The sequence below is a fragment of the Ursus americanus genome, chromosome 36 (assembly GCF_024610735.1).
Source record: "Ursus americanus isolate L20-20 chromosome 36, mUrsAme1.1.p, whole genome shotgun sequence".
Taxonomy (NCBI): Eukaryota; Metazoa; Chordata; class Mammalia; order Carnivora; family Ursidae; genus Ursus; species Ursus americanus.
Window position 1 is genome coordinate 5634136 of NC_142162.1, and position 14915 is coordinate 5649050.

Below are 14915 nucleotides of genomic sequence, written 5' to 3' on the forward strand. Positions count from 1 at the left end.
AAAAAGCACAAGTGAATTAAAAAAAAAAAAAGTATTAGGTTGAGAAAAAGAAGCCAAAGAAGTCGGATTCCATATTAATAAAATTTTAAAATGCATCAGTCTGCTCTGTGTTGTTTAGGGATTCATGCGCATACGGAAAAATTATACAACAAAACCACAAACTGATTATAAAATGTCAGGGTAATGGTTACCTCTAGACGATTGAAAAAAAAAAAAAAGCATGACTGAGAAAAAGAAGAGAAGAGCTTTGGGGGTTTGGCAATGTTCTGTTTCCTGCAGATTATGGCTGCATGGGTGCTCATTTTCCAACAATATGTTAAGTTGACATTTATGTATTATGTACTCCATAGATTCATTATATTTTACAATAAAAAAAGGGAAATATGTGGCCTTCTGTTTTAGTCATTGCCTCGTGTGACTTCGGACACTGGGAAGATTTTTAAAATCCTGATACCCATATTACATCCCAGGCCAGTTAAGTCGGTATCTTTCGCGGTTGGGATGATTCAGGCCTTGGTAGTTTAAAAAAATTTTTCCAAGTAATCCCACCGTGAAGCCAAGATTGACAATTTCACTTGCCCCTATCCCCCCCAAAAAAAAAAAAGCTGACACAAATCTTCAACCATTTGATGATGGCACCTGACTCTCATTCCTCCAATATATCAATTCATGTCCCAATTACAGTATGGAAAATTTTCTAGGGGAGAAACAAACTGAATTCTTGTAGCCCTAAGCAGAACCCGATGCTATCAAATCACATCCTCCTCCGCCATTCAGCTTCCACTGACTGAGAAGAGATGATTTCAGGTATTAGGAAGAAAGAAAGAATCTGGGAAATTACGGCACGGAGTAGCTGACAGCCTGGCACAAAGTGCCGTCATCACCACAGACAGGTGAGCGTTAAAACCTGGGGGGTTTCGGCAGTAGCATCCGCCAGGGGGTACTCGGGTTTGGAACCTCATTTCACAACTGGAACGAGAGAGGACAGGAAGGGAAAAGTCTGTGAAAGTAAAGTTTAAATGAATTTGTGCAATTTCTTGGAAGAGTTCTTACCGCCACTCGGAATCACAATAACAAAAGGAAAACTAGCGGATCCTTACAGAGCACTTGCTATGTACCAGGCACTATTTGAAGGGCTTAACATGTACTGACTCCATAAATCCTCACAACAACCCCATGGGGTTGGTACTATTAGAAACCCTCAATAAAACGATGGGGAAACTGAGGCCCATCCAACCTGCTAGACTGCCCAATGTCATACCTGTAACACAAAGATTTTTGAAGTGTGGCCTAGGAAACTTCCAGGGGATCCGCACATCAAGACTATTTTCACCACGATACGAAGCAGTTACCTATATTCCCTTTTTACTCTGGTTCTCCCATGAGGGTCTATGACTTGTGATGTCATAACCAACTGGACAGAGAAGCAGATATGAGAACCTGGCTGCCTCCTACTGTGCCAAGGAGTAAGAGATGTCATTCTTGGGGGCGCATGGGTGGCTCTGTCGGCTAAGCAACTGCAGCTCACGTCGTGATTTCTGGGTCCTGGGATCGAGCCCCGCATCAGGCTCTCTGCTTAGCAGGGAGTCTGCTTCTCTCTCTCTCCCTCTGCCCCTCCCCACTGCTCTCTCTCACTCTCTCTCTCTCAAATAAATAAATAAAATCTTTTTTTTTTTTAAATACCACTCTTCTCACTTAGTTTTTGTTTTGGAAAATACAATCTTTTTTTCTCATTAAAATATGCCATTAAGGTAAATAAGTCAGGGGTTTATTATTTTTTAATGAATCAATAAAGGAAATGTTTAAATGTTTTCTCCATTTTAATTTCTAATATGATAAATGTTGATAGATAGGGTCCTAAGATCACAAAGTTTGAGAAGCGCTGGCTGAGCGTGTCAGGACCAAGTTCCAGCCCTGGTACCCTGACCTCAGCATTCTCAATACTGACCCCTGCATGAAACCGCCTCTCTCCGTCAGTGGTATCATTTGGCAAGTTTCCTTAAAGGCTGTTTTCTCACATCACTTTATATAGTTGAGAGTATGCAAGAAATACAATTTGTATGCTGGTTTTTGTCATTTAAAATGACACCATTAACATGGACCCAGGCCCAAAGTCTCCAATGGCTTCCCATTTTACCTGGGATGAAATCCACACTTCACCACAGCCTGTAGCCTTTCCTGACCCCACACCTACCCCTCTTCAGCTTCCCTCCCTCCCTCCCTAGGCTTCACTGACTGCCTTTCTCTAGGACCAGGCTCATTCCTACCTCAGGAGATTTGCACTTGCTATGCCCTCTACCTGGAATACTTTAACCTCAGAGTATTCATATGAAAGTTTCCTCTGAACACTCAGCTCACAGCTCCAATGTTACCTTCTCAACAAGACTTTTTTATGCTACCCCATTCTTTCTTAATAACAATTCTGCAATTATCTTACCGATTTACTTCTTTATTATCTGCCGTTATCCCAAGAGGATATAATCTCCATGAAGCAGAGACTTAACGTCTGTAACTCCAGGGCCTAGACCAGTGTCAGCCAAAGGTAGGTTCTCTATAAATATTTGTTGAATGACTTGCTTTACAACTCTTTGTAAATGTTATATGTTTAACTTGCTACTAGATGTTGCTTTGAGGAAGTGCCACAGCTCCTCAAACTCAGTATGTCCAGCCCTGAACTTGTTCTCACACCCCTTTAACCAGGCCCTCTTCCTATGTTCCCTATATCAGTTTCTGACACTGCGACCTTCATCCCAGAACCCAAGCCAGAAATCTATTTCTCCCTCTCTCCAACATCCCACATCAAATTAATCCCCAAATCCCACTGCAATAACCATGCCAGATAGCTTCTGTTTCTGCCCAGGCCTCCTTTACCTCTGTGACTTTCCTCCTGATGTCCTCCTTGCCAGGATGCCCATCTTCTTACTCCTTATTTGCTTCATTATGATTGATCCTTGGAGGGTCAGCCCAGGGACAGAGCTTCCAGGAAGCCTTTCTGAGCCCTGGCCATTCCTACCCTCGAGGCCTGGGCTCTAGGCCACTCCTTGGTGGTCCCATGACAGTCACACCTCACTGCTACATAATTATCAACTTGCAATTATTTATATGCTGGTTTCTAGCCCCATCCTACTAGGCTTCAAGCTCCTTGGGAGCAGATTATAGGATTTATTCAACTTTTGGGGCCCAAGAACCTACCTCAGTGCCTGGCATGTGGCAAGCATTCAACACAAGGATGCTGGTGTCTTAAGCATAAAGGCACTGGAGTCGGAAGACAGAGCTATGCAAGATACCCAATCTCTCTGAGGCTTAGGTTCCTAGGTTATAAAGTGGGCATTTGAGGGAGGCCTTTAATGTTCAATGAAATGAATAAATGCCAGTATAACAGCATCTGACAAACAGTGCTCAATTAGTTAACACCTTTATTATATAGGGAAGGGAGGGAAGGGAGGAGAGAGGAAGGAAGGGGCAGGAAAGAAGGAGGGAAGGCAAGGGGAAGGAGCATGCCAGGATCCCATCAAGTGGTATGTTTAACGGATAAAGAAAAAGGTATATTTCTCCACTAATGATAATTTTTATGTAAATACAATTCTTTACTGCTACAACTATTTATTTTTATAATAAGCTACTATATTAAATGAAATACATAGAAAGTTAGAGAATAAGAGTTAAAGAAAAGTGAATATCTTGATATACTTAAGCATTTTCCTCATGAAAACTTATTTATATCAATCACTTTTTAGCTCTAGTTTTGCCTCAGGCTCTACCAAAATGTGTCAACCTGAGTCATTCACCTCAAGAAAAAACAAAACTAAAAACACCTTCCTGGGTTATGTGCATCGGTTTCACATAGTTTAGAGGCTTCCACAAAAATTGAAGTCACAAGCAGTATTTCTTCTACAACAGACTTCTTCCTCCCCTTTTAAGAGGTCTCCAACTACTCAAATAGTTATCCTAGTAAATGCTCCGCTTGTCCGTAAGGCCCTTATATACCCTCAGAAAGTTTTTAAGGCCCCCTCTGATGACTAGGACCAGCTGGGAGGGGCACACTAGTCCAGATGATGACCCATATGGAACCTATCCTGGCTTCTCCCCTTCCAGAAATGCTCAAGCCCTCTACCGCCTACCTCCTCCGTCTCCATCTCAAACACACATGCACCCACATGTAGGTTGACCAGATGCCCCAAAGAGATGGGAGGGGAGAGGAAGAGGGGAGAAATGATTTCTCTGGAGCCTCTGGTATAGGAAGCATTCTGGCCTGAGATTAGACCAGTCAAATGGTGGCAGCACTCTGACTTTGGGTGACTCAAAATGTTTATATAAACAAAAGCCCTGCAAAAAAGTATTTATCTTAGAGCCCTTGTACTCCTACGGGTAGCCATACCCCCCCCCACTTCCAAATTTTCTTTGCCCATCTTCAATATTCTGAATAAGAGAGAAAAACCATGCTCTTGCTAGATACCACTAGTCTGTTTGGAACCGTGTGTCTCTTCACAGATCAAAAAAAGGGGAAGAGAACAGCTCCCCATTTTTCCAACTTTACTGTTTTACTATTTAAGGAACATTACTCTTTGCTCCCTTCTTTGTGGGAGCAATTTATCAACCTTATCAACCATTTTAGATAAAGTAAAAATACTCCAGCTACAAATTACAATCTAAACAGATTGAGGAACACACAATCTATGATTTATAGAATACCACATTTAAATAGACCTTAAGACTCTTAAACAGTTACAAAGGGCTTTCCACTCTGAGACCACTGGCTTAGCTCCTTGTGCAAATGACATGTCTCTTTGGAGACACGTACTCCCCCCCCCCCTGCTGTGTGTTGTAGTGAAAAACTACATAGTGGTATTTTTCTTTTTGGCCTTAAAAAACTTTTGTCATTTAAAGAAAACACATTGTGGGATAAATATGAGGTGCTCGGTCTCAGCACATCTGTTCCTGATTTGTGTAATTAACAGAAACCCACTAGCAGGAGCCAGGAGGAATGGCCCCGGCCTGAGCACCTACCCCTCCCCAGGTTTTCCATAGAGCACATCTGAAGGCAAGGGGGGAGAGGAACTGCCACGCCAGGTTGAGAAGGATTCACAGGTAACCACATCCATGAAGTCATCAAAGCCTGGAGATTAGTCGCACTCTTTCACGTCACTTTCCAAATTTTTCATTGTGAGTTTTCTTATGTTGTTTGACAGAACTAAAGCTTTTCTGGACTTGACAAGATAATTGTTTCCATATCACAGCAGAATTTAAAAAAAAATACATAGCCCTGTATCTCACTGACAATGATAAATTGTCATCAGATAATATCATTCCATAAGTACATAGTGCCAGTAGTTGCATAGTTTCAAGTGTGAATTTCCTAAATAGGGCTTCAACCTATTGTGGGTTGTTTTTTGTTTTTGTTTTTTTCTTGGTTCTGTCCCTGGTGGAGGACAGTTCATATTTATTAAAAATCCTGAAGGTATAGGGTGCTTTTAAAGTAAGCTACTCATATAAATAGTGCATACAAGCCCACAGTGGAATTCATGAAAATCATGCAGGCTTTATAACAGACTGGGATAAGGCATGTCCTTAAAAAGAGTCTTCTCTGACCTTTATCCAAACCCCTCTGGTCCAGAAATCTTGTTGGAAATCTCACCAGGACAGATTATATTTAAATTCTCTCTCAGTGGCAGTTTGGTAAGAGTGTTTGTTGGCAAAAAAAAAAAAAAAAAGGCTTTAAGTTCCAGATGATTCCAGGAGGCATTCTGCCCTTTCTCAGGGCCTAATCTGTAGGAGCTCCCCCCACACCCACCCAAAACATTAGCTGTCTCTCAGTAAGAGCTGATTTTCTCCTCATAGTCATATTGTACTGAGTATTGCTGGATGTTTCTCCTTTAGATACCAGATAAAGCAAACACTTGCCTGATTAGGGGTTGGGTGAAACACTTGCTTTTTTGTTTTGTTTTTTGTTTTTTGTTTTTAATAAGATATAGCCATTCTCTCTTCTGAGTCTGTGACAACTGCAGTGGCCAATTATCAAGCAGAGTGGAGGGAGCACTGAAGAGAGAGTCAGAAAACATGGGCTCCAGTCCCAGCCTTGCACACCACTGATCCTCAGACCTTGCAGGACTCAGGCTCCTCCTCTGTAAAAGGAGGGACTGGACTCAATATCTCTGACATTCCCTAACAGAGCAAAGATTCTAGATCTCAACAAAACATACACTTTTTGTTCTGTGTTCCAGCTATTTCTCCAAAGAAAGTCCACCCAGCAAAGCAAGCACAAGGGGTATGGTCCCTCCCAAGCAGATTCTTTCCCCGTGTGTCCCAAAGCAGCCACAACAGAGGCAGGGCCCTGAAATTAACCAGGAGAAGGTCCACAAATCAAGTACAACCCAGCCTGGATTACATCATCATTCATCTGAGATGCCCTGAGGCTACCACCCTCTGACAGGCAGTGAATGGTTCCATCCCCCAGCCCCTTGGAGCCTCGCATGCCACAGCTGGATTGGCTTGCCCGTCTGCCCCAGCCCACCTACCAGGATGGGGCATTGGCGGAATCTCCTGGAGCTATCATCAGGGAGTAAGAGGTGCTTAAAACTCACCAGGCCCCCAGAGACAGGACAAGGTAGTAAAGAAAAAGCACATATCACCTCATTAAGAAATTAAACTGGTGTCTTTAAAAGTCAACACTGTGTCTAAGAAAGCACAATCTGTTTACATTTGATCAGATGTTTTCAGCTACAGAGTGGATTACTTCAAAGCAATCTGTTGAGAGGTGCAGGAAAGAAGTACCAATGTGCTACGAATCATGCTGGAATGAGACAGGGTGGGTGCCAAGACACGGCTCATCCATGACAAATTTAATTCAAAAAAACTCTTGGTAGAAGAATCCTTATTTTCTACCAAAGGTACCTACTTAACATCAGTTTCACATTTATGAAAATAAAACTGTTTCCAGACTGTAAGTTCCCTGAAGGCAGGAACTGCATCCCTCTGGTTCATTCGCGTGACCTTGGAGAGCACTTGGTGCTAAACTGGCCCTCAGTTTATTCTTGTTACACGAAGGAGAATTCAAAGACTCTAGGTTGTGTGTCAGGGGATGTGTGTGCGAGTCTCAGTCCTGTCAGGATGGGGCAGACGAGTGACTGGAGATCGGGCCTCTAAACACACGCTTGCCATTCCTGAGTCCAGGCTCGAGAGTTTCTACTGCTACCAGCTCCATTTCACCGTGGAGCTTTCAGTGCACTGAAGCAACTTCGGGGAAGGAGGGCAGGGGTAGAAAGACCTCAGATGGCCTGCTTTCATTAAGAAACTGGAAGTAGGGGCGCCTGGGTGGCACAGCGGTTAAGCGTCTGCCTTCGGCTCAGGGTGTGATCCCGGCGTTATGGGATCGAGCCCCACATCAGGCTCCTCCGCTATGAGCCTGCTTCTTCCTCTCCCACTCCCCCTGCTTGTGTTCCCTCTCTCGCTGGCTGTCTCTATCCTGTCGAATAAATAAATAAAATCTTTAAAAAAGAGAGAGAGACTGGAAGTAAGTGGTTATCTAATGGGCTTTAAGAGCTATGAAAACCTTGTCACCAACAGATGGCTTTGAAGGCCAAAGGCAGCTAAACAATTTCGGGGGGGGGGTGGTGGAAGAAAAAGCATCACCGCAAAAATGTCCCCTATTCAAAAACTCTCATAATCTGTAGACCAGTGTCTCTCCCAAATATCCTATTTTCTTTTCAATTGTAGCATATTGTCTTTGGAAAAACAGGGCTAAGAAAAAAAGCCAAAGGATTTGTCAGTTACACTTGTTACTAATCAGGACCTTCTAACGAAAGATGGAGTGGAAAAGAAACAACAATCCCTACTATTCCCAGTTCCACATCCATGTTGCCCTCACAGCCAGTCCCCAGACTGCTAGCACACCAGCGCGCACACACGTGGGCGGGGCTGGGAAACACCAAAGTCTTCATCGTCAGAGTGTTACGCCATGTTCTGTAAGACATGTCTTGCTGTACACAATACTGTTACGTAAGACCTCGCCAATGCCAACGTCATGCAGTTTTTATGAAGGGCTTCTAAGTGAGTTGGTTTTAAATGGAATTGTAGAAATTGAAATGAGATTTCAAATTCAGCTAATCTTTAGGTCAGTTGAAAAGGAGGGCACGTATTGCATGGTGCACTGGGTGTTATACGCAACTAATGAATCATCGAACTTCACATGAAAAACCAGGGATGTACTGTATGGTGACTAACATAAAAAAAAAAAAGAGTTCAGGTAGGAGGGGAGGGTTTTCCTCCTGCTCCTCTGCTGTTTCACACATTTGCACAAACCAGCTCCTAAATCGCTGCAGGGTAGCGGGAGTTCACACCTTCAGACCTCCACTCAATTTTGAAAATATCCACAGGCTCACTTGGGACTTATCAAGCCCCTGAAGTCATCCCAGATCCTCATATATTTCTTCCTTTCCCATGTTCTCATGTTAACTCCCATTATAGTCTTCTGTTGGACTTATTTATCCTTTTTACTTCCTAGATGAGAAAATGAGCTCCAGGTGGGTAGGACACTTGACCTAGTTATTTTTTTTTTCTCTTCCCAAGATAGTAAACAAGTATTCATTCCTACTAGCAATTTGACAATGTTGTGTGACTCACAGTGATGGCCAAGGAAGAATTAATCAATTTAAAATATCAACAACTTAAACGTTCATACAATCAGAAGAGTCAATAATTTATACTAAATCGATATTTCAGAATGCCATTAAGAAAAATAACATTTTTTAAAGAATGTAAAACCAGAGGTCTTCCTCAAAATGTGGTAAGTTTTTTTTTTGGAAACAAGGAAGCTACAGAGTATGGTTTCCAATATATAAAAGGTGATACATATTCACATATAATTATTTTTATAATCAGGAAAAAACCGAGGATACTAGAAAAGACTACACAAGTTTAGATGTAAACTCTCCACTGCAGCATATGAAAGAGGGCTATTTTGTCCCCTGGACTAGAGTTAATTTAAAAAACAGAAGTTTCTGAAAAGGAGAAACATATAAATAGCTTATTCCTATGGGGATAGTATTTTTAGCATCATTTTGTCCTTAGTACATCTTCCTGCCTCCAAAACACTGGAACCAGGATAAGTAGCAGGGTGATGTCAGGTTTTGCAACTGTTGCTGTAGAGACATCGATTCCAGGATTTCCCAAAGCGGATTCTGTATGGCATCTGTTCTAAGGACATTATGCATGTTGCTTGGAAAAGTGGGGTTCCATGCCAAATGAGCTTGGGTAATAATACCAAATCTCATTGACTCTAACACACTATTTATTGTGACATCAGTATTGATGCCAAGATTAGACCACATGGGGAATCTAACATTCTTATAAAACTAAGGCGGCAAAGGGCTGAATCCTTAGTGTAAAAGTAAGGAATCTTTATACTCAGAGGGATGGCCTATGTGAACCGTGGCACTAGCTCAAAGGAAGAGGAATGGTATTCACCAGAGTTTGCAATTCAAATTCAAAAAAATCCTGCAACAGAGAAAGAGGTCTCAGGTAGGCAGTATCCCCAGAAACCTGGCAGAAGCCACATAAAGGCTCTCTGAAAAAAATAAATAAATAACTTCTGGAGTGATGTCATCAAGATGGCAATGCAGGTCATCCCCAGATTCAGTGTGCCTTACAAGGATACCAACAAGCAACGACCTACAGACTGGACACCATTGTGAAAATCCCAGAACCAGGACTGGAAGCTAAATATGAGACTGAGAAGACCACATTCGAAGGGCGAGAGGAGGAGTTCCACTCTGACCACATCCCCCTCCTCAAGGCCAGCATAGTGCCTCACCAAGACGGCCCCTTGGGCCTGTGGTTTCTCCAGTGAGAAAGGGAGAAGCCAATGTATACATCCAGCTCTTCCAGCATTGCAGGACACTTCCCAGGGGCCCTACTCAGGTCTTGTCTCATGGGGATCACCGGGGGAATCTGCAGGGCTCAACCACTGAGGATCAGATGGAGATGGAGATAGGAGATGAGGTGTACAGCAACCAGCACTCAGATCTTAATGGACCTCACTCCTACATGGAACAGCACTGGAGCAGAGATCTCTACTGGGGGTTCTGACAATCTGTAGAGCCAAGTCAGTGGTTATGTCTGGTCAGGGAGCTTGGTTGGCAGTTCTGCCTGATTTGGGTACCCAGCCAAAGAGCTATATTTATCATGGAGCCCATTCTGTGATCTTACCTAAGCAGGGAAGAAAATTCACAGCTTCAGCCAGCTGCTGAGTACAGCCTCCAACCCCACCCAACCAGAGACCCCAGGTAGCCACAGAGCCCATTCTACACTCCTGTTATGCAGGAACGCAAACCAGCAGCCCGGCCTTATAAAGTATTGCCTCTGGCCCCACAAAACCAGGGGCCCTGAACAGTGACCCTGGGCAGCCTCAAAGCCCAGTCTGTGGTACCACCCATCCAGGGAACCCAGCCTACAGCCTCAACCTGCAGCAGAGTTCAGCCTACAGAACTGCCCAATTATTAAACATAGCCTGCAGCCCTAACCTGCCAGTGAGCCCACCCAATCATGGAGCATAGCCTGCAGTCCCACCTGATGAGGGAGCTCAGACAGTGACCCAGCCCAACTTTGGGGCCACACGCTATGGTTCTGCCTGATCACAGGGCATAGGCTGAAGCCCCACCCAATCGCAAAGCCCTGCCTATGACCCTGCATGAGAATAGTCTAGCCAGTAGCACCATCTGGTTTGGGAGCACAGCCTGAGACCCTATTCAACCATGAGCAATTGCAGATCCTAGTCCATAGCCCTGCCCTGTAGGAAGCCCTGTCTGCCCACACGTGTTGTCACCCGACCCATCCAGTACTCCAGTGGAGCTGAATGTCTTTCCCTGCTGAAGCAAACCTGTAAAGTCTGGAAGCAGACAACACTTACTTAAATGCACAGATACCAACTCAAAGAATCAAGGGTCATGAAGAATCAGGTAAAATAACATTACCAAAAGAAACCAATAAAGCACCAATAATTGAATATGAAGAAATGGAGATTATGGACCAACAAAAAAATTCAGAACAATCTTCTTAAAGGTCAGTGAACTATAAGAACACACAATTAAACAAAATTAGGAAAACAATGTATGAACAAAACAAGAAGTTCAACAAAGAAATAGAAATCATCAAAACAAACAGAAATCCTAGCCTGAAGAATACAGACTGACCTGAAGAACTTAAGAGAGGGCATCAATCACAGGCTCAAGCAAGCAGAAGAAAGAATCAGTGAACCAGAACATGGATCATTTCAAATTTTGCAGTCAAATTCATAGAAACAGAAAGTAGCATAGTGGTTTCCAGTGGCTGGAGGAAGGGAAAAATGGGGAGTTGTTTTTCAAAGGGCATAGAGTGTCAGTTTTACAAGATGAAAAAAGTTCTGGAGATCCACTGCACAACAATGTGAATGTACTTAACACCACTGAACTGTACACTTAAAAATGGTTAGGACATTAAACTTTATGTTTTGTGTGGTTTAACCACAATTAAATTTTTTTAAAACTATTTTTAAAATAGCTGATATAGACCATGATTATAAAACCTATTTCATATGGTTATTGTAAATATTGAGCTAATATAGGCAAAACATTTGGACAATCTTGGCACATAGTAAGTGCCACACGAGTGTTAGCTATAACTGCAATTTGTTTTATCCCTACTTGTTGGTGTCAACAATATAATGTGTTTCACCTAGAAGATGACACCATAACATTGATGCCATTACATGGGCATTGTCATTGACTTACTGCCTTTCCTCTCCAACAGAAGGTGACAAATTACTAACTACCACTTTCCTGACAAGCTTACCTACTTCTCTGACAGGTCTATAAAGAGAACCTTAAGTTCTCCACAGTATGGATAGCTCATAAAATTTGTGAGCCCATTCATCATGTCCATTAAGAATGCATCCCCTAGACATCCTTTACCATGCCAAGCCCCAGCAGGCACCATAGTCTGACACATACCATGGGCTTAATATTCATCCAATGAATAAAAGTCTTAAATAGGAGGACCAAGGTATCCTGTTCAGCAAGTATAAGCCTGGATCCCATTTGATCAAATCATTGTAAAAATTAAGACAAAATAGATAACAGTCCAGGACTCCTTCTCAGTAGCTCAATTGGTTTTTTGTGGTGATTGCTCTTCCACCTAAAGGGGATTTGCTCTGCCCTATTTAAATCAACCAAGACCCAGGTAAAAGAAAATAAAACTGGAAACTTGACTACTATCAGTCCTGACTGGTCCTCTGTGTTCTTTCCTGTGCTGGTGAGTTGGGCTGGAAATCGACTCTGTATTTTTCCTATAAGGGAGCAATATATAAACAATTAAGAAATACATCATTTGTGGTCCAATTAACTACCAAATTAACATAATAAAACATATACAAGAAACATCACTCTGCATTCTGAAATCAATGCCACAATCACACTGAGATCTTAAGGCACAAGCCCCTTTCCCACAGTGCTGGTCAGGCTGTACACATTTACACAGACTGGATGTAGAGCCTACAGAGACAGCCCCAGGTGTAGGTAGAGTAAACGACCACCTGCAGGAGTGACTGGAGGCATGTATGAGTGACTCTCCTTGCTGCATCTGCCTCAAGCACAAGAAAGGGTTCTAGGAACACCCAACAACATGAAATGACCAGATGCTTCTATATGCCAGGTGCCATTCAAGATTATGGATGGTATAGATGATTCAGGTGTGCTTCCTTTCCTCAAGGAGCTTGTGGTTAAGCTAGATAAAGCATAATCGACTAGGCAAATTGGGAAAAGCAATCCTCTACCCTGAAACAGACACCGCTTTTTATCCTGACTCTGTATTAATGCACGTATAAGCCTCAGGGGCAATGGCTTTGGTAGCATGGGTAAAGAGATTCTAAGCCCTCTGGAAAAATTCTATTTTGGGGGATAAGCTGCTTGCTCAACCGCCTCCTCTGCCTCAGGAAAGATGGACTAAACAAAAAGTCAGCAGACTGGCATTCATTCTGGACTCTGGGTTCAAGGAAGCATACCTTTGGATTTTCTTCTATGTTGGCCAACCCTGTGGTTCTCAAAGTATGGTCCCTCACCTGCAACATCAGCATCTCCCAGTGACCTTGTTAGAAATGCAAATTCTTGGGCCCTATCTCAGACTTACTGAATCAGAAACTCAGGTGGGGACCAAGGAGCTGTGCTTTAAAAGCCCTCCAGGTGATTCCCATTCACATTAAAGCTTGAGAGCCACTGGTCCATCCCAACTCACCAGCACAGGAAAGAACACAGGATCAGTCAGGACAGACAGTAGTCTAGTAAAGATGGTGCAACAAACTAGAGATTTCAGTGTAATAAATGAATGAAGGGAGGGAGGGGGGAAAGGAGGGAGGGAGGGAAGAAACATGCTACGTTGAATCAAACATTTAAGAAACCTAATCATAGACTGGTGGTAGGTCTTACGACGACATTTAAGCATCAGGTACTCATGTCTTTGGAACAATCATTATTCTCCCATGCTGTTTTCTCTTAAAAGGTAAATACTGGTGAGAGGATTGGAAAGCTAGTTGCTTAACATCTGACTCTGACCAGTTTTATCAGATCTTGAAAGCAGAGCAGAAAATCACCTAAATGTAGAGGTTAGAAGTCACTGAACATTAGTTTCCAACTTCACAGTTTAACAAAGAAAACACTGGCAGTAAACCTGCATCCAAGCTCTGTGTGTCTGTAAATACAAATCAATGACCACTCTTCTGTGTCCTAAGAGGTTTAAATGAGAGTATAGGCATCCCTTAATAGTTCCATAATTTTTTAAAAACCTCAAGTCTTTGTACTCTGAAAACTGGGTCTTTTGGAAGCACTGCTTAGTGAATAGCCTTGCTTCATTTATATGTGGAGGCAAAGTCCCCAGCCTGGGAAGGCACAGGCCTCATTCTCACATTTGTTTTTGTTGAACAAGGTGAGATTATGAGCAGGTAAGTCCCACCTCAGCCTTCTCTGAACTATTGCTAAGAAAACTTCTTTCTGAGAAACTAAAATCAAGACTTATGCTTTACTTCACTGTCTGGAGATTACAAAATATGTCAACAAAAATATCAACATAGTCTGCTTTTAGTTCTGGGCATGTTATCCTTAAAAGAGAATATTAGGAATGGGTATAGGTGTGCCTCATTTTAAGAAATCTCAACTTCTCAGATAAAGGGAAGAACGCACAAAATCTATGTTCCTTACAAAAGCAATTCGCTAATCTCCCCTAGCACATTTAAAATAACACAAAATATTACAATTTAATTCATACTCCATTGTTCTGAAATAAAATGACTGAAAGAATTAGCTTCATGCATATCATTGAAACTACTGATTAAATCCAAGAGGAGGGGCGCCTGGGTGGCTCAGTCGTTAAGCGTCTGCCTTCAGCTCAGGGCGTGATCCTGGAGTTCTGAGATCGAGCCCCACATCAGGCTTTTCCACTGGAAGCCTGCTTCTTTCTCTCCCACTCCCCCTGCTTGTGTTCCCTCTCTCACTGGCTGTCTCTCTGTCAAATGAATAAATAAAATCTTTAAAAAAATAATAAAATAAAATAAAATAAAATAAAATAAAATAAAATAAATAAATCCAAGAGGAAGGAAGAACAATTGAAGAAATCTCTCATGAGAGTTATGGTTACCATGTCATTCTCTCTCTCTCTCTCTTTCACTCAAAGTATATTCAGATGTTATTAGCCTGACATTACACAATTGATACCCAGGGTCAAAACTTTCCTGGTATCTTAAAATGGATATGGGTAGACAGAAAAATAGAATCCTAATTTATGAATTGCTAATTTTTCTTCCTTGTTACCAATATTATCTATTGTATCACCATTATCTATTTTATCAATTTTTATCTGATGAAATGCTGACAAAACAGCCTTGATGTCAAGGTATC

At 42.3% G+C, this 14915-nt stretch overlaps 1 protein-coding gene across 6 annotated transcripts in view; it reads right to left on the reverse strand.

The window, feature by feature from the left end:
• Positions 1-14915, reverse strand: part of ATP8B4 (ATPase phospholipid transporting 8B4 (putative)) — a 246914-nt gene that overhangs the window by 23429 nt on the left and 208570 nt on the right. The window lies entirely within an intron of this gene.